Source organism: Mirounga angustirostris, unplaced genomic scaffold (assembly GCF_029215605.1).
Source record: "Mirounga angustirostris isolate CCGP_5_RB_7025 unplaced genomic scaffold, mMirAng1.0.hap1 SCAF_8, whole genome shotgun sequence".
Lineage (NCBI taxonomy): Eukaryota > Metazoa > Chordata > Mammalia > Carnivora > Phocidae > Mirounga > Mirounga angustirostris.
Window position 1 is genome coordinate 105614315 of NW_026991716.1, and position 27693 is coordinate 105642007.

At 38.4% G+C, this 27693-nt stretch overlaps 1 protein-coding gene across 2 annotated transcripts in view; it reads left to right on the forward strand.

The window, feature by feature from the left end:
• Nucleotides 1-11422: 11422 nt before the first annotated feature.
• The window catches only part of PKIB (cAMP-dependent protein kinase inhibitor beta), a 102860-nt gene continuing 86589 nt past the window's right edge, over nucleotides 11423-27693 (forward strand). Inside the window, exon 1 of one of the 2 annotated variants that reach the window (XM_045865472.3) lies at nucleotides 11423-11573. The gene's annotated coding sequence lies outside the window, so the exon portion shown is untranslated. The remainder of the gene's footprint in view (nucleotides 11574-27693) is intronic. The other variant, XM_064597033.1, reaches the window with a different exon arrangement.

Consider the following 27693-nt stretch of genomic DNA (forward strand, 5'->3'; position numbering starts at 1 on the left):
TTTTGAATGCCTGATATGGCTTGATATGAACCAGGAGGAATGATGGGAAAAGAGCTGGATGCGGCAAGTTTAATGCTTTTACTTTTGAAATACAGCAGAAATTTGCATAAGCTGCTTTTATATAACCATCATAGAGATGTTTTGTGGAAAAATGGGGACATTTATTAATAAAGACCCATTAAGTCATTCAGTTAATGTGAAAGCTGAGAATATTATCACTGTTGAAATGAGAAATAATTTTTATTTTTCCCCCTCCTTAAGATATATCATCAATGTTGCTATTAATGGTGACTTTATCAGATGATTTCCAGAGCATGACTTGGAGTCAGCTCCCTTGTTGATAATGAATAACTTATAAACAGATAACATTCGCAATTGTTAAAGTACTTCAGAGGCAACAGAGATAGAATTTCAATATAATCCTAGTTAAGACCGTCTTTGTTTCAATATAATGTAGAAAAACCTTTTTAATTTTAGAGAGGAGTGTCAACATCCATTACCATTTTATATGAAAATGTAGGCATAAAAAGTTAAGGCAAGAGAAGCTGTTACAAATAGAGCTGAGCAACAGAACTGTCCTCTTAGAATCATGTCCCTCACTGAATTCTCCAGATGAATTTTTCTCTGAGCAACACATAAGTGGGAATACAACTTCTCCTTTCTCTTTAATATTTATTTCATTCACTCTAAAACATTTATAAAAAGTCCATTTTGTGCAGTGAACTATTACTAAATGTTTTATGGAAAGGATTTATATGAAAAAACAAAGAAAACACTAAAACTAAAAAGCAAAAACAAATTACTATATGGACTTCTGCTTCTAGTGAAGATGGGGTAATAGAGGCCAGATTTACCCTTCTGTCTGAAACAATTATAAAAGCAGATAAAACAATGTTTGCAGGTATTGAACATCAGACAGCACAGGATAGTGATTCCTGAGAAAGAGGAAACAAATGAGGTAAGCGCTATGATTGCCTCAGCTCAGTGTCTGAAGAGGATTTCCTGGTAATAGTCCAGGGAGGGGGAACCCAGGCTAAATCTGGTCTTATCTCAGAGTTGAAGAGATGAAACTGGTCATCTGGGGTGACAGGCATTGTTAGAGGTTGCAGGGCAGAGTCCCTGCACAGAGAGAACTTCACAGACCAATAACTCCTGAAATCTCCAGAAGATACCCCCAAGTCTTCAGTTGGGTACAAATCAGTTTATGCATGTAAGGAAACAAGAATCACATGAAGAAACATAAAGACCAATCACCAAAGTTCAAACAGAGCTGAGAGTAGTTCATGTTCTTACACAGAATTTTAGTCATAATTCAAAACATATTAGATGGAGTACTCAAAAAAGTTATTACCTCAGTAGTGGAGCAAAATTAGCCTTAAACTAAAGAAATCTCTCTAATCCTACCTCATAAAATTTAATGGAGAGCCTCAAAAGGATAAACTCTTCCCAAGTAACTTAACTATGGCCAAGAACAAAATTCAAGAATTCTAATAGGAATGCAGAACTATCCATCACCCACCCGACAAGACAAAAATCACAATGTCTGGCATCTAATAAGAAATTACCACACATGTAAAGAAGCAGGGAAATATGACCTAAAATGAAGAGAAAAAGCCATCAATAGAAACAATCCAAAATTGACATAGACTATGGAATTAGTAGGTGCTGACATTATAGAAGTTACTGCAGCTATATCCCATGTAGAGGAGAAATTGAGCACAGTAAGTAGAGGCACGGAAGATATGTAAAAGACCCAGATCAAACTTCTAGAGATGTAAAATACAATATCTGAGATGAAATGGACACTTGTATAAAATTCACAGTAGAGTAAACCTACAGAATAAAACAAATCAGTGAACTTGAAGATAGCAAAAGGACTATTCAAAATAAAACACAGAGAGGAAAAAGACCAAAAACAAATGAACAGAGTAACTGTGGTCTGTGGCAAAACTTTAACTAGCTTAAGTATATGTGTTAATTATAATCCTCAAGGTGCAGGGGGTAGGGGGCGCGGGCAGAAAGATTATTTGAAGAAATTATTGAAACGTTTCCAACCCAAGACATGCAATGGACCTCAAGTGCATGAAACATGGAGAAACCTACACCAAAGACCTCGTAATAAAATTGCTTAAAACCACTGGCAAAGAGAAACTCTTAAAAACAGAATAAAAACATATTTTGTACGTAGGACAAAGTATAACAACTTTTAAAAATATTGGGAAAAAGAACATGTCGACCAATATAGAATTCTATATCAAAATTTTCCTTATTACTTAAGAAAAGGAATCTTCATTAAATAGCTTAGAATCAGGAAAGTATGGGCCTTATCTCATAAGTCCTCAAGGGGATTGATTGTAGTCACTCCTTATTCCTTCCAAACCTTTCCCCCCACCCCTCTTTTTTTTTTTAATCAATACAAGGTTGGAGAAAAGATTTATCTTATGCATCTCTATTAATTAGTAATGCTAAGGTCTCATTTGTAAAGGAAGATGTCCCCTCATAGGTATCAGAGCAGTGCTTAAACTCTAACCTTTGGAAATCAAGTATTAGTTCTCAGATATTACTATTTCTCTAAAGTTCTCTTCTGCAATGTCAATTACTCTGCTCTACTCCTTCACTGCTGACCTCAAAGAGTGTTGCACAAAAAGCTACTGAGGCGGCCAGTATGTTATAAACCCACTCATGGCTCATAGGAGAACTTAAATAGTTGGGAAGGAGAAGATGAAAAAGATGTAAAAAGGGGACAGGCTTTACTTACTTAAATTTTTGTCTAGGGCTACAACTAATAAGGAGAATCAGGGATAAGATGCATCTAATCCAAGAAACCCAGACAAACGTTACTGCTAAAGATAATATTTCAACTGTTAAGATACTTTAAATTAAGGCATACAATTTTCTGTTGTTATTTGCTCTACTGACAATAACTCTTTTGGGTTCCTGGACCCAATTCCAATGTGGTGAGGGGGTCTCCCACCACAACACCAAGCAATTCTCAGACATCAGTAGGGTGTCCAAGAATTCAACACAGTTCTGACACGGTCTACCTGAAGGTAGCATCAGATTCCACAGGATAAGGGCTCTGTCCTACAAGATTATTCTCCACCCCCAATTTGTTACTAGATTTCCTTCTCCTTGGGTGCCCGCAGTTCTTGGTCATGCCACTCTGAAGAATGAAGAGGTAGACCAGACAGAGTGGTGGACAGCAAAGCAAGGTTTTATTGAGCGATAGTAAAGTATGTTGAATGATAGAGTACAAAGATCCCAAAAAGGGAGAGGACCCAAGAGGTTTGCCACTGGAGTTTCTAAGTCTGGGAATTTTTATGGGCTAGTTGGTGGGCTGTTTTAATCTGATTAACCCTCTCATCCAATCAGGTTTTTATCATCTATCATGTGGGAAGGGGTGGAAGGCTCCTTCCAGGGTGATGTAAAATCCTTTTAAGGGTGGTTTCCTCTTAGGGTGGGGTGCCCCCCTTGTCCTGCCTGGCTTTCTTCCAACTATCCTTCTTCAACTTCAGACCCCGGTTGCAAACCCCAGGCTGTTACCTATACTTCTGACCTACCAGCTATGGATTGGAGGTTCCAGTGACCTCCTCCTTAGGTTCTTTTAATTTGCCAGAGTGACTCACAGAACTCAGGGAAACATATTTACCAGTTTATTAAGGATATGAAAAGGGATATGAGTCAACAGCCAGATGAAGAGATACATAGGATGAAGTATGGGGAAAGGGTGAGGAGCATCTATGACCTCTCCAGGTGTCTCCATGTGTTCACCCACCTGGAAGTTCTCCCAACCTTGTACTTATGGGGTTTTATGGGGGCTTCACTGCACAGTCATGATTGACTAAGTCATTGGCATTGGCTGATTCAACCTCCAGCTCCTCTCCCATCCCCAGAAGTCTGGGGCTGGGACTGAATGTTCCAAACCTCTAGTTGCATGGTTGGTTCTTCTAGAAATCAGCTCCCTGTCCTTAGGTCACCTAAAGAGCTTTCCAAAAGTGATTCATTAACATAACAAAAGATACCTTTATCACACAGCACAGGAAGTTCCAAAGGTTTTAGGAACTGTGAGCCAGAAACCATGGAAGGAAACCAAATACAAATGAGAAATATATTTTGGTCACCATTCATCTGAATGACCAAAATATATTATTTCTTATAAATCACAATATCGCATTTGCCTTAGATTTATGGGCTAATGTTAACTTTTACAGCTTTTCTTTTTTTTTTAAAGATTTTATTTATTTATTTGAGAGAGAGAGAGAGAGAATGAGAGAGAGCACATGAGAGGGGGTAGGGTCAGAGGGAGAAGCAGACTCCCTGCCGAGCAGGGAGCCTGATGCGGGACTCGATCCCGGGACTCCAGGATCATGACCCGAGCTGAAAGCAGTCGCTTAACCAACTGAGCCACCCAGGCGCCCAATTTTTACAGCTTTTCTAACTCCTGTATTGTGTAAGGAAAATTAAAAAAAAAAAAAAAGGGCTGCAATTGAGTTGTTTAAATTCTCAGTTTCCAAGGAAATTTTTAAGAGGGTAGCATTCAAGTCCAATGCCCCAGGAACATCTCAGAGGCCTCCCTTTTTAGGAGGCCCCACCCATCCTAACTTCCATCAGTGACATTTAAGTTATGTTACAGTTTGCCCCAAATCAAAAAAGACCCAAATCATTTTATAAGATAACTTAGATTGAATATAGTTATCTACAGTTATTGAGTAATTCAGGGCCATAATAAATAATATTTACTATGAATAATATAATAAGTATCATGCAAATGTTATTGGACTTCCAATAAAATGTGTAATAAGAGAAAATTTCTAGAGGGCCTGGCTGGCTCAGTTGGTATGAGTGACTGTCTATCTCAGAGTCATGAGTTCAAGTCCCACATTGGGTGTAGCGCTTACTTAAAAAAAAGAGAGAGAGAGACAGAGACAAAGAAAATTCTAGAGATGCTGAGATCCCCTGTGTTAGAAGTTATTAATTAATTTTTTAAAATTATGATCATCTATTCTTAAAGCTCTCATCTCTGATTTTATGAATGTACACAGAAGCAATTCAACTAAAAGTCTATTAAAATGTTTTAACTATTTCTAAAATATGTTGTTAAAAATAAAGCTAATTTGGCCAAATAAACTACCACCACATACTGGGGAAATGTCATCATATTGAAAAGAGGAAGAATGGTTGGTGTTTTTTAATCTTTTTTTTTAGATTTTATTTATTTATTTATTTATTTGAGACAGAGAGAATGAGAGAGAGAGAGCATGAGGGAGGGAGGGTCAGAGGGAGAAGCAGACTCCTTGCTGAGCAAGGAGCCCAATGCGGGACTCGATCCCGGGACTCCAGGATCATGACCTGAGCCGAAGGCAGTCGCTTAACCAACTGAGCCACCCAGGCACCCAAATGGTTGGTGTTTTTAATGTGTGCTTGTGTGTGTGTATAAAATCATGGTTGAGTAGAAAGGTGTTGATTTATTTACTTATATATTTACATAAAAATATTTATGGAATGCCAACTCTGGGCCAAGAACTTTGTTGATTCTGTACCAGTGGATGGCTCCATGGTTAGCAATTTTATTTTTATTAGTCCTAAAACATTGTCTTGTTTACTGGATGAAGCTGGAAAATACTATTACAGAATATAAGAACTTCCTGCTAAGAAACTTGCAGTATAATTAGAAGACTTAATACACATGAAAGTGTTTTAAGGAGGTGCCAAAAACTTAAGAAAAATACTATTTTTCTTTTCATTTAAAATTGTTATACTCCCCAACACATAGCATATGTTTGAACAAATGATCAGAGATGGAAAAAATTCATCAGTAGGCCTCCATAAGTAGATTATTTGTGAACAGGAGTCTGAAGAAATTAAATGACATTGCCTAAGAGTAGAAGGTGGTGAAAATAAGCATATTCGCTGCACCAATTATAAATCCTGGAACACAAAAGTCAGTCAGAGGGACTGGTAAGTTGACTAGCTTATCTGGAAAAAGGATTTGTGTTGGGAAATGATAAGAATTGAAGTGAGATGGAGATGGGTCCATACGGTGTTCTAAATGTTGAGTGGATTAGTTTGGAATGAATAAGAAAGCCAATTCAGACTTTTATAGAATTTTAGAGCAGGACAATCATTTGATCATATACCTTCCATGTCCCTTCAGAGAAAACTGACGTTAGTGAGAGTACACAACTATTAGTGGCATTGCCACTTGGGATCAGAATCCAAGATTTCCTATTTTCAGTGTTTGTTGTTTTCATATACCCCACTACATTGTGAAATGATGCTCCTTTGACTAGGAGCAAGAGAAACATATGACTATAATGATCTTTGGGAATACTTTGTTAGGAAATTTCTACTCTAAATACTATAATGAAAGCACTCTCTTCCTCTTCCCTCTGCCTTACTCTATAGCCTCAGATGGATGGATTACCAGCCCTTGATGTATGTGGGTCTGTGGTATCATTTCTTCCACACAATAGGAGCAGAGTCACCACTGGGCAGTTCAGGCTCCACTCCCTTCTGACAAGGCCACTATGTCATCCAAGCTCTGTCTCAGGGCAACTTCCTTCAAGGTCAACCAAAGATGGGTGCTCCTCTAACCTGCTGCGAATCTCGGCCCAGTTATGTTGATGCCCTCCTGCCACAACTTGGGATCCTCTCACTGTTTTCACCTAGAATATAATGGGTGGAACCTTTGATGGAATTTATGGCTCCTGTTCTATTTTAAGCAGAAGAGTGTGACTTCTTTTAAGGGCAGTCCATTTGATTTTGATAGCTACTCAATCATTTCTCAGAGTGCCTGTCAGCTGGAGGAGGAGGATGGGGTAGCACAGTTAGAATCAGTTTCAACATTTCTTTCTTCCTCCCCTAGGAATTTTTAAGATTGTTCTTTATAAGTCATGGTTTGGGACGCTAGCTCAGCCCCTGCTACAGATTCACAAGATCACTCTTCCAGTCCTTCTAAATCTTATATTTTCAGGGAGGGATGAAATGCAGTCATCCTGTAGGCTCTCCTTAGTACCAGGGGACCACATATGTCCTCCAGAATGGAAGACGGCTGAAGAGGAGGAGTGGAAGGTACCGTTTGCTCAATTCTCTATAACCAGTAGGGATACTGAACCAAATACATGACTTCTCTCCTCAGTGCATTTTGTTCCGAAGGATAGATAGCCACTCCTAGGGATGTAAAGTCTCTCTAGACAGTTTTAATCTTCTGGTTCATATGTATTAAATTTCATGGTTGGAAAGCTTTAGAAACATTGATAAACTTCACATTATTATAGATATCTTGGTTTTCCAAATAGACCTGAAAAACTATCAGCTCCCAGTGTCATTCAGACTGGCTATTCCTGTGGCCTCAACCAACCTCACTGTGTGGACTGGATGCCAGTCTCTGAAAAGATATGTTTAAGTCCTAATCCCAGTACTTGTGAATGTAACCTTATTTGGACAAATTACATCTTTGAAGATGTAATTAAGATCAGGAGCTCCAGATGTGATCATCCAGGTTTAACCAGGTGGACCCTAAATCAGATGACTATCTTAGAAAAATAAAGACAGCAGAGAAGAAACACAGAGAATATGTGAAGGTGGAGGCAGAGATTGGAGTTATGCAGCTACATGCCAAGGAGCACCAATGACGACCTATAGCCACCAAAAGCTAAGGAGGCAAAAAAGGATTCTCCCCTAGAGCCTTCAGAGGGAGCATTGTCCTACCAACACCTTGATTTTGAACTTTGGCTTCCAGACCGTGAGAAAATAAAATTCTGCTGGTTCAAGTCACCAAGTTTGTGGAGGTATGTTATAGCAGCCCTGGGAAATGAGCACACTAGCCGGTGGCAACATAAAGCAGGCTGTTAGGGACTGCTGTGTGCCTTTCCTGCCCAGGTCTCAGCTAGCCTGGCCCTGAAGACAGCAAAACCTGAAGTCATCTGAAACCTTGAAGCCCCACCTCTTCCTCCACCATTCTTGGTTTCCCCTCAAAATACAATCTTCTGATTTAGTCTCTTCCATACTTTAATCTTCAGTGGGATTGCACTGCTTCTTGCTTCCCCACGCTTCCACTTCTCCACTTCCTACAAACAGGACTGGCTACATAATTTGAGGGAACCATTGAAGATGGAAATGTGGGCTCATTTTAAAATTAAGAATTTCAAGGGGCGCCTGGGTGGCTCAGTTGGTTAAGCGACTGCCTTCGGCTCAGGTCATGATCCTGGAGTCTCGGGATCGAGTCCCGCATCGGGCTCCCTGCTCGGCGGGGAGTCTGCTTCTCCCTCTGACCTTCCCCCTCTCATGTGCTCTCTCTCTCTCTCTCTCTCTCTCTCTCTCATTCTCACTCTCTCAAATAAATAAATAAAATCTTAAAAAAAAAATTAAGAATTTCAAGACAAGAGCAGAAGAGCCAAGCATGGGTCCTTCTTAAAAGTAGAGCCCTGTGCTTCTGCACAGGTTGTATACCCATGAGGCCAGCTCTGCCTCCTAAATTTATCCACTCTGGCTTGGCAGAGTCTTTGTTCAATACTGATAAATCCCACTACCTTCATAACTTACTCACACTATGCTTTATCCATTTTCTTGCTTCACGTGAAAAATCAGCTTTTTTTCTGAGAATAGTTTCCCACAGATCTTCCTTCAGTACTCATTATTTTAACTCTCCAGGACCCCAAAGGGAGGCAGCATTGGCATCCTTGTAGCTCCCTAGTATTGCTTTTGAACAGTGTTCCACCTCTTATACCAGCCCTTGATCTGTTTAGCCTCTTGCTCCCTGTATGTGTACCTCCTGCCCCAACTCTGCACTGTCATCCAGTCAGTTCCAGATCATTCCACCAGATTCATGGGAATCTCACTCCTTCTCTATCTCATGGCTTCTTAACCACTGTGGGTGGCTGCCGTGTCCACGTGGATGGCCTTTTCAGTACCTTAGTCTCCAATTTCTTGATCTTCATTCTATGTCAGCTAACCTCACCCACTTTTCTTCCATAAACCATGTCATCACTACTACTAGAACTTTCAGGAAAACTGTCCCACCTTGACTACAATTTATTTTTCTCTCGCCTTCATTTGATTTATATCTGTAGTTCCTTGACTTCTTTTTCTCTCCTTATTTATGTCTTCACCTATTCTCCTATGTCATATTACATTAATCTCATAGCTCTGTCCTTCAACTACTCTCTTAGTAATGGCAGTCAACTTTTCTCCTTGTTTTTTCATCAGATCACTTGGTAAAATCCAAAGTTGATTAACCTTTCTGCATTTAGAGTCATATATTTTATTCAAATTCACAAAATGGTGTGCTACTACTTCCACCAATTTCTGGACTCAAAAGTATTTCTTTGGGCTTACGGTCAGCTTCTCTCCACCATTTCTAGCAATAGCTACTACAAACCTTTAGGCTGTTTACCTGATTGCATCATCTCCCTTACTTGCCTGATAGAAGTGAGAGACTACCAAAAATCTTCAATCCACTATAAGTAGACATAGACCAAAGCATTCTATAAATAGCATTTTCTTAAGTCATTATTTTGTCTTAATTGAAGGAAATGAGTTTACATTCTTTCATTTAAAAACTGCTTTTAAGCACTTGTTTTGTACAGGTATTATTCGAGCTACTAAAGATACAGTGTTCATGGAACATACATTCAAGTGGTTCTAATTATTTCAAATATATAATTTAAAAGTATATCAATGAGGACTAATCATTTTATCAAATTTAACCGAAAATACAAGTTTTACAAAACAAATTTTATGAGTATAAGGAATACAGATGAAGAATCATAAAAATCCAATCATGGTAGTGTAACTCACATATCTAAACATTTTAGTATCATTCTCTATTATAGGTTATCCAATTAAGACAGAATAATTTCCCTTAGTAATAATATTTATAATATATTTGATATACAAATATATTTGATAATGTCAAATAGTAAGTTTTGAAGTTACATTAAAAATATAAATAACTCTGAATCTCTTTAATTAATATTTGTATGACCACACAAGTAACTATGTTTTTAGAAAATAAAATGTACAGGTTGGCTTCTAGAAAAATCACAAGCTTTATTAACAGAGTGTAAGTTTAAATAAAGTCAAGCAACCTTTTTTTTTTTTTTTTTTTTTTAAGGGGGTAGGGAGAGCAAGAGAATCTTAAGCAGGCTCCACGCCCATTGTGAAGCCCAAAGCCCAGGCTCCACCTGGGTCTCAATCTCACAATCCTGAGATCATGACGTGGGTTGAAATCAAGAGTTGGACACTTAACTGACTGAGCCACCCAGGTGCCCCAAAAGTTGATCAACCTTAAAGGCAGAAAGATCTAAGTTCAAAAACTGATTTGCAGTCTTGTTAGCTATTTCACTTCATTCAAACCTTATCTCACCTTGCTGGGCCTCAGCTTATTAAGTGAAAATGGCAAGCAATGATTATTACTACATTGTGGAGGTAGAAATACATAATTTAAAGGGCCTGATTGTAGCACCATTAGTAGATACTTTAAATGAATTATTTTCCTGATTATATTTTCATATCTCACATAGCCTTTGCCTAGAAAGGGAATTTAGAAATAGTCAGTAGTGAAGTGGCAGGTATCATAGGCCTGGGTAGGAAGCCAGGGCACAGTACCTTCCTAAAAACTAAAAAGTATTAAGATTTGAGCACTAAAAATGACTTTCAGGAAAACAGAGGTGATCTCAGGACTTCAGTGAGGACAAACCACCTTCTCAGGAAGCAGAGAACTGTACCTTAATTTTTTTCAGCAGTATTGTCATCCATTTAATATGGCTTTTAAAGGACACAATGAAACCCTAATAATACGGACCTCATTTTCCTTAGCGAGAACCTTTAGATGAAACTGGATATGCATTGTTACCTGTTTTACTTTGTCCAAAAGTGGTCAGCTATTCCATGTTGCTTCCCAATCTGTTAAAATAATCTGCTAATAAACACGAAGACCCAAATTCCAGGTGCAGATAAGAAAACTATGCACATTCCTACCTTCTCCAAACAGCCGCGATTAGATCAAAAGGCAACCTTATGACACTTGGAGCACAAACCCTCCGGGCGCGCACAGATGGGTCAACCGACAAGTTGTCGCGTCCGGAAAGAGAGAGAGAAGCGAAATTCCTGCACTTACATCAAGCGAATTCTTAGAACCTGAACAGTCACCCAGGGAACCGAGAGTGGCAGACGGGGAGGACATCGGTGCTGTGACGATCCCCGACGATTAGTTGTCTGTTACCGTGCACACAGGAGAGCCAACAAGGAAGAGCCTCCGTCGCGCTAGCCCTCGAGCCCCGAGTCGCCCGGGGCTGCACCGCAAGTGGACACAGAAAAGGGTGAGGGGGGGTGGAGGGGTGCGCGCTCTGCGCTGGGGGCGGGTCCCGGCGGCCGCACCCTCCGCCCCCGAGTCGCTGCCACCTCCTGGCTGCGCCCCAGCTCGGCAGCTCAGACGCGGCCGCATCCCCGTGGACTGTAGAGGCGGCAGCGAGCTGGAGCCCGCGTCGCTGTTCTCGGCCACAGGGAGGCTGGGCGAGCCGGAGCGCGAAGACACCTGGCCCAGGCTCGGCGGGAAGCTCTGCGAGCCGCTGGTACGTACCAGGTGGAGGGGTAGCGGGCGTGAGTGTGGCTGGTGCGAGGAAGGAGGGAAAGGACTTGGGGAGTCGGGGGTGGGGGAGACTGAATGAGAGAAGATGTGGTAAGTGCAACTTTCCCATTTGCCTCTCAGTCTGCACAAACACGGGGGAATTCAAAGCAGGTGCCCCGTATGCTAGAGCGACCACATCATTACTATGCGAACTAAGGTACCTTTAGAGTGGAAGAGGGCGCTTAGGTCAACAGGGGTAACTAGGGAGGTCGGGTCACCTGCTTTTTGCCGGCTGTGCTCTGAAGGTGGACCTTAGTGACCTCCTGTCATAAGTTGTTGAGCCCTTAGTCTCTCTACCCGCAACGCCACGTCGTTTTCCTTGGGCTGCGCGTTCCAAACTCGCGGCCACCCGCTCGTCAGAGACCCGAGCCCTAACCCGCTCTGCCAGCGTCGAGCTCTGTGGCTTTAGCCAACTTGCCTCACTCCACTAGTCTCCGTTCATTCTTTGGCAAAATATGGAACTGATTAGACCGGATGATCCTGAGGGTCCCCTGCAGCTATTGGGATTTCCCCAAGCCTAGGACCCCTGCCCGCGAGGGACCCGAGTGTAAAGTGGTCGCAGGGGCTTAGGAGATGGAGGGCGTGGGTCCTCGTTGCTGCTGCTGCAGTCCTTTGGGGAAGCACCTGGAAGTGTCTTCTGGGGAAGATGGCCCAGCTGCCGCTGCCGGCTCTCTGCTGAGTGAGGCTGAGACAGACAGGCCAGGCCCATCCTCGTAGAACTCATCCCAGGAAGCTCAGCGGAACTCGGTTCCTTTGGAAAGTGCTTGGCATGAGCGGGACAAACGGGAAACACTTAAAAAAAACCCACAAAAGCCAAAAACAACCCCCGCCCCCCAACCCAGCAGGTATTATTAGTCAGAGTCTGCAGGACTGGAAAGTGGAGATTCAAGGCGGAAGACCACTTAAACATCCACTTAGAAAATAATCAAAAACTAAAAACAATTAATGGTTTGGATACCGAAAAAGTATTGGATAAGAATTACTATGAGCACTGCATTTCTCTTTGTGTTCATGTAGATTCAAATCCATCTCTCCACTCTTTACAAGATGCCTTTCTTCATACTGACATTGCTACACATTTAAAAAATCCTTCTGGGATTTAGTATTCAGAAAGCTCAGAATTTGGGTTATTAAAATGAGATGTGATGGCCACATAGCTCACAGAAAGTAGTGTAATGGAATAGATAGATTCTGGATCAAGGTTGGTTAGACCAGCATTTTTGAAAACCTTTTTTTGTTTCCTGCTAATATAAGCCATACTGGTCAATGCCTCTCTGTTCACACTATCTCAAAAGAGTTCATTTTCTAAAAAGATATTCTGGAAGATAAAATGATTGAATTTTGAAGTAAAGTATGATTTTTTGGAGGGAGGGAAGTCTTTAGTAGTTGATTTTAGTCTTATCTTTACCACATCTTTCTATAGCAAAATATCGAAGGCTAATGGAATGCTTTATGCAGGATATTTAAAAATATGTCACATTTCATTTGTGTTAAACAAATTTTCTCCTCTTTAGTCAATTTTAAACTAGAAATTTAGATATTTAGAAATTTACCCCTTTCAGTGATTTTTAAGGAAGAGTTACCAAGTTGTAAAAACATCACCATGATTCAGTTTTAACATTTTCATCACACCCAAGAGATCCCTCATGTCCATTTATAGTTAATCTCTGTTCTCACACCAGATTCAGGCAACCATTAATCTCTTTTAAGTCTCTATAGATTTGCCTTTTCTGGACATTTCATATAAATGGAGTCATACAATATGAGGTGTTTTGTTTACGGCTTCTTTCACTTAGCATAATGTTTTTGAGATTCCTCTAGGTTGTAGCATGTAGCAGTATTTCATTCCTCTTTATTTAATAGTTTTCCATTGTATGGATATACCACGTTCTGTCTATCTATTCATCAGTGAGTGCACATTTGGATTGTTTTCAGTTTGAGGCTATTATGAACCATGATGCTAATGACATTTACATGCAAATCTTAGTGGATATATATGTTTTCATTTCTCTTGGGTAGATATTTAGACTTGAAATTGCTGGGTTGTATGATAAACATGTCTAACTTTGAAAGAGCATTATAGAATGATTTTTATGTAGAAGTTATGTATTTATGAAATGTAGAAAATTCTGGAGAAATAAGTGTTTCTTACTAGATCATATATGATTTGATACATATGTAGAGAGAAGTTTGGGAGAGGAAACACTTTGTTTCCTTTCAAATTTAGAGCTCAAGTAATTTTGAAAAAGAAGTAGTATTTTTTCAGAAGTAAAATATTTTAAGGACAGTTGTTTTAGAGCAGTTTTAGATTCATAGCAAAATTGAAAGGAAGGTATAGAGATTTCCTATATACTCTGAGCTCCCAGACACGCATAGCCTTCCCCATTATCAAAATCCCCCACTAGAGTGGTACATTTGTTACAATGGATGAACCTACATCGACACATTGCAATCATTCAAAATCCATAGTTTACCTGAGGATTCACTCTTGTACATTCTATGGGATTGGACAAATGTGTAATGACAGGCATCCATCATTATAATATCATACAGAGTATTTTCATTGCCCTAAAAATCCTCTGTTCTCTGCCTATTCATACCTCTCCCCGATTTCTTTTGTTTTAATGCTTAAGGAGTGTAAATCAGGCTTAATGAAGACTAAATTTCCTTTAGTGTCCATTGAAAATGGAAAAGAAAGCAATTTGAAAATTGCGTTTTAAATGTTGATGAGACTCAGACCTGAATGGCTTGGTAGTAAATTCAATGGTTTTCTATTCCTTCAATACAAGATTTTAATTGAGTAAAAGATCATTTCTTTCTGAATATAAAAAACAACCCTATAAATCCTGTAATAAAATAAGCTTCCTTAGCCATGATGCCTCATAATTCTTTTAAATAATAATTAAACATAGTCTATTCTTAGATATAGAGATCTAAGGCCCATGATTGATTTGTGATATGTACAAAAATCATGTATTAAGGATAAATCTAGGTCTCCTATATTCCCGTTTTAAAACTTCTGCCATTGGGGTGCCTGGGTGGCATTGGTTAAGTGTCCAATTCTTGGTTTCAGCTCAGCTTATGAACTCAGGTTCATAAGATCCAGCCCTGCATCAGGCTCTGCACTCAGTGTGGAGTCTGCTTAAGACTTTCTCTCCCTCTCCTTTGCCTCCCCACCCCCTGCCAAAACAAAACAAAACAAAACAAAACTGCCATTAGTACAGTGCTCTTCTGAATCTTGTTGGTCTCAGAAATTTTCATGTTAATATGCTGTATGTACTTTTTATAAGTCATTATCAGTTAGTGACATTCCATAAAAAGAATTCAGGTTAAGAATTTGAACATACTTAGAAAGCCAGAAGTGGTTATTATTAATTTTTTTATTGGAAATACAATTGATTTTGAGAAATCAAATAGTCTACCTTTCACTGAAGTAAGATAAATTATTTCAGTTCTCAATGGCAAAAGCAGTGTTATGCCCAGGAGTGGTATATGTTGTAGGCTTTATAAGTCAGAGAGGATTTGTGTCCTCCATTCACTCCTATTTTTAAAATATGATGGTGTCCAAGAGTTGGAATGTTTAGTTAGAAAAGAATTTCAGAGCTGTCTAAATAAGAATAAAATAATTTGGATTTGTATATATTCCTGAACAGGAGGAGGTAATCTCACCTAGAATCCTGGATCAGTTAGAATAGGATTTCTCAGACTGCAAGGAGGGTCAAGGATATGGAGACACTTTGAGATTATGTAGTCTTGGAGCCAAGAGTGCTTGAAAACTGTTAGCGGAATTTACAGGGAAAATAAATGGAGCTAAATTTTTTCTTTTACCTCTTAAATTCTTCCTTCCCACAGTCCCTACTTTCTGCTAAGCCCTAATATCTACCATGTTGATGAAAAAGAATCCCCATTTGGGAATATGGAAGTCATCATGGTTAACTCTAAGGCTTTCATTTTTTTTTGAGTGAAATAAAGGAGGAAACTGAGGTCGAGTGTGATAGTTTTAGGAATAAAACCATGGAAAACAGGGAAGAGTTAAGCAATTTTCCCAAACATGCGTCTACTTAAATGACTATATCGTTCTTTACTTCTAGACTTCTAGACTAATCTTTATGGGCTGGGCTAATATGTCTCAAAAGAAAACTATATATATAGAGAGAGAGACTACATATATATTAAACTATATATATTTTTTATTTATTTATTTATTTTGAGAGAGGGCAAGTGTGAGTGGGGGGCGGAGCAGAGGGAAAGGGAGAGAGACTCTTAAGCAGACTCCATGCTCAGCACAGAGCCTGATGCGGGACTTGATCTCACAACCCTGAGATCATGACCTGAGCTGAAATCAAGAGTTGATTTGACTTAACCGACTGAGCCACCCAGGTGCCCTGAAAACAATATTTTAGAAATCAGTGTGTGTATGTGTGTGCACACACATGTGCATGTGTAACTAAGGATGTCTTACAACTCATGCAATTATATTAGTTTATTATGTTTGTTTATTTAAAAGATGAAAATAAGTGTTTCTCTCATGGAGTCTCTGAAGCCAGATACACTATTAAATTTCAAAACACTGAAATAAACCCCTCTTGTCTGCCTTTCCCAAAGAGGCCTTGAAATCTAATAAAAAGCTAGATTGTAGATATGATGGATTTTTTCACATTCTAAAGGTTTATAAAGGGTCCATCAAGCCAAAAGATGTTATAAAGTCCAAGGCTTCCACAGAAACCACTCTGCCTCTTAGTTTCTACATCCCTGAAAAAGGATATCTATCATAATTGTGTTCATTGCAGTACGGAAGAAGTAACAAAAATAAAAAGCAACTCTATATCTTGTGTCAACAAGGCTGATTCTTTCTGGGGGGACTCAGAAAGAGATCTACAACAATCTACATCTTTCTAATATGCCATGAAACTGTGTATTTGTGGCTATAGATACTCTTCTCGTTCTGAGGAGATCTGTTCCATGACTCTTTCCTAGCTTCTGGGGGTGGCTGGCAAATCCCTTGCAGCTGCCTCCTGGGAGCCCAAAAGAGAAACTGGAAAGGGTATTGTCATAGCAACAAGGGTATGTAGAGCGTCAAAATGTGTGGCATGATCAATAGGTCATACTCATGAGATGACCCAGTAGAAGAAGGGCTGAAAGGATTTTTTATTTGACAAGTAGAAAGGCAGAGGAACAGCTTTATGATCGGGAGGTGGAAGCCAGATTTTATTGGGTGAGAAATGGAAAGTAAGGGAATGGGGTCAGCCAGTGTTGAGTACTCATCCTAGGATTATAACCAAAAGATGGAAGAAAAAAGTGGGTGGGTAGTGGGGGTGAGGACATAGGGTCAAATTAATTTTTAGTTACTGTTTCAAGGAGAGCCTTGGTTCTCTCTTTAGAAGCCATGAAGAAGTAATTAGTGTGGAAGAGGCTGAAGGTACAGAAAAGAGAATTCATGGAGCAGATTTCCAAAGGAGGTAATGGGATTAGAACAAAAGTAGAGGCCTTCAACATGTATTTTTCAATTTGTAACACAAGCTTGAAATTTTTCTAAGGGACCATAATTATTTTTTCTTTCAGTGGAAATGATTATACACGTTAAGGGAATGGAAACTTCTTTTTTAAAGATTTATTTTATTTATTTCAGAGAGAGAGGGAGAGCACAGTGGGGAGGGGCAGAGGAAGAGGGAGAGTCTTAAGCAGAATCCATTCAGAGTGCAGAGCCCCATGCAGGCTCAATCTCACGACTCAGAGATCACGATCTAAGGTGAAACCAAGAGTTGAAAACAACCAACAGTGCATAACTGCCTTTGCCACCCAGGCGCCTGCCGGCGACGGAAACTTCTATTTACTGAGCAGCTTACCAGGCCCAGGCTAGGTGCTTTCACATATTTCATTTATTCTCCAACCTGTGGAGTTGGCCTTATGGCTCTATTTTCTAAATAAGTAGGTGAAGAAAGTGGCAGAGTTGAGATAAAAAGCCAGGTTTGACTGGTGCCTAAATTCACAGCCTGCCATTCTAACTTGAAATACTCAGCTCATTCACTCATATTGGACATTCTTTTTTAAAAACATTTATTTTTTCATTAATATATTATTCATTTTATAATCTTCCTAAATTAGCCCCCTATTAGTTTTCTTTTTTAATTGTTGTTGTTGTTTTAATGTAAGCTCTAAACCCAATGTGGGGCTCTAACTTGTGACCCCAAGATCAAAAGTCACATGTGCCAGCCAGGTGCCCCTCATATTGGACATTCTTTTTTTTTTTCCGTATTGGACATTCTTAACCGTCACTGCTGAATATAACACATGTTCTGTGCCCCTCCTCATATTAGTTGTTAAGATGGTTACAAAAAAGCAATGTGATAACTTGGGCAGTGTGTCCACTGTATCCTGACATAGTCAAAGTCCTGTACCACTGAACCAGGTTTGGTCTACACCAGGTCATTTCAGGTTTTCCATTCATCTGTACCATATGGATATGACAGTGCAGAAATGGGACCAGTCTACAACATGGGGGGGGTGAAATTTTTATTTGTTTGCTTCAGGGAGAGAGGGAGCAGGTTTTCAGGGGGAAGTGAGACATATTTTCCTCACAGGGTAGATATGGGTCCACTCCCTGAGATGTTTGTGGAATTTTGCCAAAAAATATTAAGATTCAGGTAAAACCCAGGATAAGTTGTTCCAACTCTGAGGAGTCCGTGTTTTGGGTTCTAGTTTGAATCTTTTGAAAAGACATATAAACCATTCAGTTTTAACTGCAAAATGGGGGAAACAAAGCACTTTTTTCCTCATAGAATGTTTATTTTTACCAACTTTAAATAAGTACCCTATTTTATCCTAATTTGTGGAAAACTTTTTATATTATGTATCAATAATTATTATTGGTCTTAATAGTCAATGGGTTCAATTCTTCAGTTTGTTGGTTTTATCTCAATATGATCCACTTGAAATATGGATTAATGAAATCAGGATTTTGTATAATGACAACAGTTTAGGTTTTATCTAAAAACATCTCAAATTATCTTACAAAAAGATTGTTAAAAGTTTACTTTATTTATTAACTTCTTTCAGATATTATTTATCATAAAGCCATTATGTAATTAAGAACATTTAAAGATTTTTAAATTTAAGTTTTAATATTCAATACTGATTATCTTCCAGTCTTGGTACATTTATAAGGTTATATTTTTATATATAATGGGATACAGATTGTAACCTATTGCAAATTTTTTAAAAACTAGCATTTTTTCCTTCTTATGTAAAGTGACGCATGAAATAGTTTTTGGCTAGGTGAACTTACAGTTCACTTTCCAGTTTACCAAATAAATGGGTACATTCTAATTCTGCTCTATGCTGTGGTAATCATTGATTTGAGAACTGAGAAAACAAAAGAAAAACATACCCAATCCATTACAATACATTGCTTTAAATATTAGCAATGTTCAAATGTAGAATTCAGTTTTTCCAAGAACAATATGTGCTTGCTATTGTAAATTCTTTACCAAGAATCACAGATTCTTACTCAATCTTATCTTTTTTTGTCAATTATCCCTTGTTATATTATAATAAGTTATTGTGCATGTTATTTCCAGATCAGGTAATGTTTGCCACTTAAAATACTACTAAGTTTTAAACTTTAAAATTTTTAAAGTGTTTTTGAGGTAATATACATTGCAGTGAAAATCAAGAAATTTCAGAATTGCATTAAGAAGAAAATAGTCTCTACCGGTATTTCCACCAAGAATTATAAAATCCTTTGCACATATGTAGCTTTAAAAAACCAACACTGATGTAACAGACACCCTATCTCTCACTTAATATATCATCTCAATATATGTTTCCTAGGCAATAAATTATATTTTTAATGGCTGCATAGTGTTCTGTTACATTTTTAAATAATCCTTATTGGTAAATATGCAGAATGTCTCCAAGTTTGGTTTAATTAACAATATCATAGTAAATAACTTTGTTCATAATTTTTACACACTTTACATACCTGTTTGATTAATTCCTTTGGATAAATTTCTAGACATAAAATTGGTAGGTCATAACATATTCACTTTTTTTTTTAATTTTTTTTTTAAAGATTTTATTTATTTATTTGACAGAGAAAGACACAGAGAGAGAGGGAACACAAACGGGGAGTGGGAGAGGGAGAAGCAGACTCCCTGCCGAGCAGGGAGCCCGATGCGGGACTTGATCCAGGGACTCCAGGATCATGACCTGAGCCGAAGGCAGTCGCTTAACCAACTGAGCCACCCAGGCGCCCAACATATTCACTTTTTAAAGACTTGATACATTTTGCAAAATTTCAGAGGGCCTATAGGTTTTATACTCTAAATAAAATTTTTACTAATATACTAAGAGTGTTTCAAAAATTTAAAATTTAGAAACCAGTGGGAAAAGATAGCTCATATTTGTATTTCTTTGATCAAATTTCTTTGACTATTTTTAGTTAGTCAATATGTTTATTGGATATTTTAGTTTAATTTTTCTGAGTTGCTTTTTTATATTTTTTGCCTACCTTTAATCCTTTTTTGTTTGTTTTGAACTTTTTATTCATAAGATTATTAACTCCTTGTGTGTCTGTTACACTGCAGTTTTTATTTTTACTATTTTTTTAAAGAATTTATTTATTTATTTGAGATAGAGCGAGAGCGAACGAGAAAGCATGAGCAGGGGGGAGGGGCAAAGGGAGAGGGAGAAGCAGGCTCTCCACTGAGCCCCTAGGGAGCCCAACGTGGGGTTCCATCCCAGGACCATGACCTGAGCCGAAGGCAGACGCTTAACCAATTGAGCCACCCAGGCGCCCCTTACACTGAAATTTTTAAATCAGTTTCTTTTTTTTTTTGCCATTAGTTATTTAGGGAACATTGCTTTGTAGAATACTTAACATTTTATGGATGTCAAAGCTATCAATTTCTTGTATAGTTTCTTGTTTTGTTAAGCTTGGGAAGAACCTTCCCACTTATAAAATATTCACCTACTTTTTTGTAGTACTTTGGATTTTTTTTTAATTTGAATTTTTAATCCTTTGGAATTTATTTTAGTAGGCACTGAACCAGGGGAAATGCCTTTATTACTATTATTATTTTTTAATGGCCAGTCTTGTCTTGAATCCATTTGTTCTATAACTGATTCCTTCTCCACTGATTTGGATTCCATCCCATGGCTCCTTGTTCCTGTACCTCCTTGGAGCCCACCTTCCTTATAGCTGTCCCTACTACTGTGAAGTCCCACAGACTTTCTACTCACACACTTTTTTTTGCCACTGTTCCTGCACATGACTGCAGGCTCTTTGATTGTCTCCCCAAGATGCCATGATCCACATCTGTCACTCACCACCTCACCCCAGAAGGAAAAGGAATTCCATGCCCCATATCATAATTGCTAGCTCTTACTAAATTCCCATATCACCAGTTTTGGAGCATAAAATTTTTTTTAGTCTTGAAAAACAGATAATTTTCTAATGCTTCAAACCTCTGTTTTTATCTTTTGTCTACTCATTTTTTCTCTCTGCCTCGAAACTTTATTATGCTTTGTGCTGTCTCTCCTTAACCTAATCTCTGCTATTTTTCTTCTTCAAAACCATTTGATCATGCCCTCTGGAACACCTATTCAATCACAGTAAACTCCTCTTTACCTCCACTTTTTTCCCTGTCCGTGAAACTTGGTATCTCACTTCCTCTGAGCTCTTTCTGTTGGAGACTGTTTATTATTCCAAAGTTCATGAATCTCAGGGTAGAGAGGTGGGTCACATGCCCTCCATCTATCCATATCCCACCTCTAAACCATTATTTCTCCACCCTCTTTTACTCATCCCAATTTCTTTGAGCCATCTGGCTATACTGCCCTCTACCATTGCTCATTCCTATCATCAACTCGCCACTTGAACAAACCCTACTTCACTGAACACTCTAGTGACTGGTCATCTTTTCCCAGCCTTCTGTACTCAATCTGGGTGACTTCATATCTACGTCTAACACCACGACCTCTCAGTTTTTCATCTCTACAACCCAATCAGTAATCTTTTCTTTACTACTTCTCACCCAACCATTTCTGTAGCCACACCCTGGACTTGTTATCATATGAAATTATTCCTTCCTACAACTTTAAATTCAGAAACTCTCTGGGCATAGCACCCTATATTCCTTTTTTTTTTTTTTTTTTAACACCAATCCAAAGATTTATACCTACATTTGTCCTTAGGCTTCACTGGGATGGCTGATTTTTGACACATCTATTTTCACGCTCCATACTCTTACTGCTTGGAGTAAGATGTTTTGCAGTGGATTCCATGTTTCCATCAGCACAAGTCAGTGAAGAACCAAGGAACTCTGTGTGGTTCTGGCTAGTCCCTGACCACCTTCTCCCCTACAACTACAGCAACTTCACAGCCTCATCTATTTTGAGTCCTTCATGACCTAATGTCCTCCTATCTTCTTGTTTATGCAAATTACTGGAGGGATCCTTATACTCCCAAAGAACATGAGCAAATTTCCCGGCTTTTCTGGACCTGAGAGTTTTCCCAGGATGCTATCTATGCTATCTATGTAGAGTAAGTCAATGACTTTAAAGAGTCTACACTTTTGAAATTTTTGAAATCCCTTAGTTTCTTTTTATATATCACCTGTCTTCATCTTCATGCTCTGCTTGGTGACAAAATAGCTATCAACAGCTCCTGGCCTAAATTCTCAAGTTTAAATTCAAAGAGAAAAAAGTATTTTTACCTAGTAGCTTTGGCACCAGTCCTAAGATGGACTAACTTGTATCATGAACTCACTCTTTAAGCATTGCTGGGTTGGAAAAATGTAGTAAGTCTTCTGGGGCAGGTTTGAGTCATGCACCACTTCTGAACGAATCACTGTGGCTAGGTGCATCTGGAGCTCAGATTTGTAAGATCTGAGTCTCAACTTTATTCTTGGAAACAACTGAATCACATGGAGTAAATACAGGAGGGAAAGCTTCTCAAAGTGGAAATGGATGTTGAGAAGATGAAATTTTTACTATCCGTCAAACTGGTGACACACAGGTTAAAACAAAACAGAAGCACAAACGGGTGCTGATTAAACTTGTAAGACTGTCTTGTGAATAAAGACTGTAAATGTTATTAGTGCATAGATTTTATGACATTTATTTAGCAACATATTTAATATCCTGAGTCTTTATTCTTTGTAGTTAAGTTACAAAATAATTAAGCTTTGTATAAATAAATTTTGTTTGTTGTAATCCTCTTTAATCATCACTAATGGATTTTATTTTAATTCTGCCTGTTAAAATAATATTTTGAAGATAAATAATAAATAAGGAAATCCTTCTTTACACAAATATTTTTGCAGCTAACATTTAAGAAGACATATTAACAAAAAAAGAAAACATATTGACACATGATTTGGGAGATAACAGTAGAATTTATAACTAAACTAGAAATTAAAAAGCTTGACTGTAAGGCCAACTCAGATTTTAATTAGTCATGTGACCCTGAAGAAGTCTCTTAATCTTTTCAGATTTCAGTTTTTTGTCAACTTGATTATACTAATATGAATAATATGATTTCAGTTCTTCATCATGAAATCAGTACATTGAAAAAAGTACCTGAATTATTCTATTAGAGTCTATAGTTCCATATTTTAGTGCTACATGTGCCCATTCATTTTCAGGTTCATTTCTCTGGATGCTTATGGATGTCCTTCATTAAAGCTTTTTATGGGGGCACCTGACTGGCTCAGCTGGTGGAGCATATGATTCTCAATCGGGGTCGTGAGTTCGAGCCCCACATTGGGTGTAGAGATTACTTTAAAATAATAAATAAATAAAGTGTTATGGTATTTAAAAAAGAAAAAAAAAAGCTTTTGGGTGACTGGGTGGCTCAGTTGGTTAAGTATCTGCCTTCAGCTCAGGTCATGATCCCAGGGTCCTGAGATCGAGTCCCGAGTCAGGCTCCCTGCTCAGTGGGGGAAACTGCTTCTCCTTCTCCCTATGCTGCTCCCCCTGCTTGTGCTCTCACTCTGTCAAATAAATAAATAAAATATTCAAATAAAGTAAAATAAATAATAATAGAAAAAGCTTTTAATGAATTTTGGAACCCATCACATGCATCTCTGATGTGAATACTTAACTAAATTCAAATAAACAAGTATCTATTAAAAAGCACCCTCTTGGATTCAGGTACTTGTGGTTAGTGATATAGTGCATACAGGAATGAATGAGACTCCATCCTTTCTAAAGAAGCTTAGAATTACATCTGTTTTGAGGAGGTGGGGGAAGATAATATACACAACTTTCCTGCAAGGCAGACAGTAGTAAGGACCACAAAAGAACTAAAAATTGCTGTGGGGTTTCAAAGAAGAGAAAGATAAACTTTAAGATTAATCAGAAAGACTTTATTGAATATGTAGTAATTGGGATGGTCCTTGAAGGACTGATGGAATGTCAATGACTGGGCAAGATATCCCTGATTGAGAAAACAGCATAAACAAAGGTACAAATACAGAAAAGAGTGGGACAGAGCTATGTAGAATTATTTAGGGACTGGGAGAAGATAAGGGTGGAAAGATACATTGGAGCTGTAGTGAAAAATCTTAAATGCTGGCATGAAGACTTTGGACTTAAATTTATAGTTAATTTGCATTCTCACAAGTTTTTGAGTAGGGAGTCATATAATCAGTGCTGCACTCTGAGTCAAAAATTATTTTGACAGTTTCTTTAGATGAGGATAAATACAAGAGTGGTGTGCAGTTTTAAAAAGAAACCAGATAGAGAAAAAATGGTTATTAGTAGAATTGGTTTAAAAAATACTAAAGGAGGGGTGCCTGGGTGGCTCAGTCGTTAAGCGTCTGCCTTCAGCTCAGGTCATGATCCCGGGGTCCTGGGATGGAGCCCCGCATCGGGCTCCCTGCTCGGCGGGAAGCCTGCTTCTCCCTCTCCCACTCCCCCTGCTTGTGTTCCCTCTCTCGCTGTGTCTCTCTCTGTCAAACAAATAAAATCTTAAAAAAAAAAAAATACTAAAGAATTCTGGTTTATAGCCAATTCAATATGAATTGGTATTGTCAAGTGTTTGTCCAACAAAACTAGTATATTTGTAAGTTGTATTAAAGGCAGTGTCTTATCCAGAACAAAGGAAGTGATGGCCCAACTCTGTTCTGCCATGGTCAAATTGTTTTCCTTCTTCTCCACCAAAAAATTCCCAGAAATCTAGAGGCATAACTCAAAGTGCTCCATAGAAAAGGGCAGTTTCTCTGAAGTTTTATACTCATCTGACAAGTATTAATTTCACATTCTACTTTATAATGTGTTTATTTTGTTTTAATATATAAATATGCTTTAATATATATACTATCAAGTAAGACTGCTTTCATATACAAAATTTATCACGTGGTTGTGAGTACTTTCTGACACAAATACTTCCAAGAATACAAGTTTCCTAGTTTCAGAAGTGCACAGCCTTAGCAGTGTGTGGAACCCACAAACTCTTAATAGACTAAGCATTCATAGGCTCACAATTCAGATTTCCATTGATTAGAGTTTGTGTTGCATGGGTTAACCTAGACAGTCATGTTACTGCTAATATCAAAGTATTTGGCAATATGGTTGCGTAAACATATATGTGAACTTATTATGGAAAAATCATAAAAGCATTGTTATATTCGAAAATGGAGGCCTGTATCTCTGGTGGTGCTGAGGTAAGAGGTTGAGAGGCTTTGAGATACTACACTTGGTTGCAACATTTGTGAGCTTTTGTGTTTTGTTTGGTCATCTTCCTATTTTTAAAATTAGTGCTTTGATAAACAGAGATGTTGAATAAATAAAATTTTGTGAATTATTATTTAGGAAATTTTAAGATGAGAATAACTTTTCCTTGCTTTTTATTTGTCCTTTAGTTAATTTCTTTTATACTCTCTTCTGTATTTTAGTTCCAAGATTTCTGTGAAAACTTTTTTAAAAATTTATTTATTTATTTGAGAGAGAGAGAAAGAGAGAGCACGCATGAGTGGGGAGAGGGGCGGAGGGAGAGGAAGAGAGAGAATCTCCAGCAGACTCCCCACTGAGTGTGGAGCCTAACGCTGGGCTCAATCTCAGAACCCTGAGATCATGACCCTGAGATCATGACCTGAGCTGAAATCAAGAGTTGGATGCTTAACCGACTGAGCCACCCAGATGCCCCTCTGTGAAAGCTGTTTTAAGAGTCTCTAATCTGAATGGGAAATTATCTTCCCAGAGACCAGCTCCAGACCAGCTTTTAGTGATTTGATTGCGAGACCATGTAGCTCCACTGAGTTTCATGTTATTATAATTATAACAAAAGGGGCACATGCAATCTGATTATTTTAGCCATAATACTGGATGGATTGTATCAATGCAGAGGTATCTGCTTATTTACCTTCAATGATTCATCATAGTTTAGGGAGAAAAAGACTACCCCAAAAGTCAGGAGACTAATTTATTTTTGGTTTTTAGTAAATTGTTTAATTAACAAGTTAAAAATGCCTAATCCTCATGTATTTTACCATTTTGCCCAGGAGCACAATTTTCTCATCATTATTAAACTATATTATAAACTCATTCTTAATGCTAGGGAATATGCCAGGCACTGAGGAAAGCAGGTTGAATAGAATAAGGTTCTAGCCTTTGAACAATGGGCTAATGTGAAGTAGGTAAATAACTGTGAAACAGTATGACCAATGCCATCATAGCAGTGTGAATCAGGAATAAAGATGCTCAGAGGTGGTTATGAGTCGTTCTAAAATCAGAGACAGTTTCTTAGAGGAGGTGATGTTATTGTTACATCTTGACAGATAGCCAATAGTTTGCCAGGCAAAGGGGAATGTGTCCTGAGAAGAGGAAAGAGACTTAGAGTGCGTGAGGTGTTCAGGGAACTACAATTAAATCACATGGTGGACTAAGCAGATGTGGCTGGAAGTTTGATGGGAAGTAGATTCAGAAATGCCTCACATATCATGCTAAATAGCTTGGACTTGACTGATGGTTTTGAATTAGTGGAGTAGCAGAATCCTATTTGTATCTATAGTGTCCTGGTTGCAAGCCCATGTCTTTCGGAGCACCTACCTCTTCCTCTACAATAGAGATTGTAAGGGACAGTAGGGAAGATTGGGGCAAGGCTGTACTCATGCACTGATGTGTAAGTTTTTAGATTGGTTAGACTTTTGTCCTAAGGTTTTTAGATTGATTAGGGCTTTGTCCTAAGAGGTAGGTTGGATATAGATGGAAAAATACAACAGTTTAGATTTGTTGAATGTAGAAGGAGACATTGAAACTGAAGATGTAAATGTGGGTTTAACTATTGATTATAACTGAAAGTCTTTCCTAGAAATTGCTGTACTTTGAGTTATGTGTTAAAATATGTTAGGAACAGACTTGTAAAATTCTTATGTTTTTCCCATTTTTTGGTCTGTTAACAGACGATATCTAAATAGCAAAATTCTTTGAAATTATGAAAGCTTTGAAAGCCATATTTTAAATGTGGTTGAAAAAAGAATGACCTCCTTTATGCGTGTGTGCGCTTTTTTAAATAGACTTTTTTGGCCACAGATTTTGGCTCTGATGCATTAGTTTTCTGTCAGCTTCTCTAAAGATCCAGGGATAGAGTTTAAATTAAGGATACATTCAAGAGTACCCTTCAGGGGAGGAACTAGCTCTGCTCTGATTTTTATTTAGCGACAGTTGGAGAGCATTCTGAGAAATGTGTAGATTATGTAATTAGTCACTTAGGGCCCCTGGCCTCCTGTTACCCTGCCTTCTCGAGAAGCAGTGCTCTGGGAGCAGCTGGGTCAGACTCAGCACTGCTATTGCCTAGCAGTCCCCGTGGAGCAGTCATAAGGGGTTGTTGCCGAGCAACCTGGGGGCCATGGTGGTGCATCATCCCCCATGGAGTTTTACAGTAGTGGGCCCACCCCCATGGACGAAGTAGTACAGTTTGGCAGGGGGCCAAGCCTCCCTCAGAGGCACAAGGGTTGTTAGCAGTAAGTATTTGACCTTAGAATCAAAGATGATAATTTATGTTCTATGAACATGCAAGCAATTTATGGAATTATTGATGTAAATTTAATTAAACATGAACT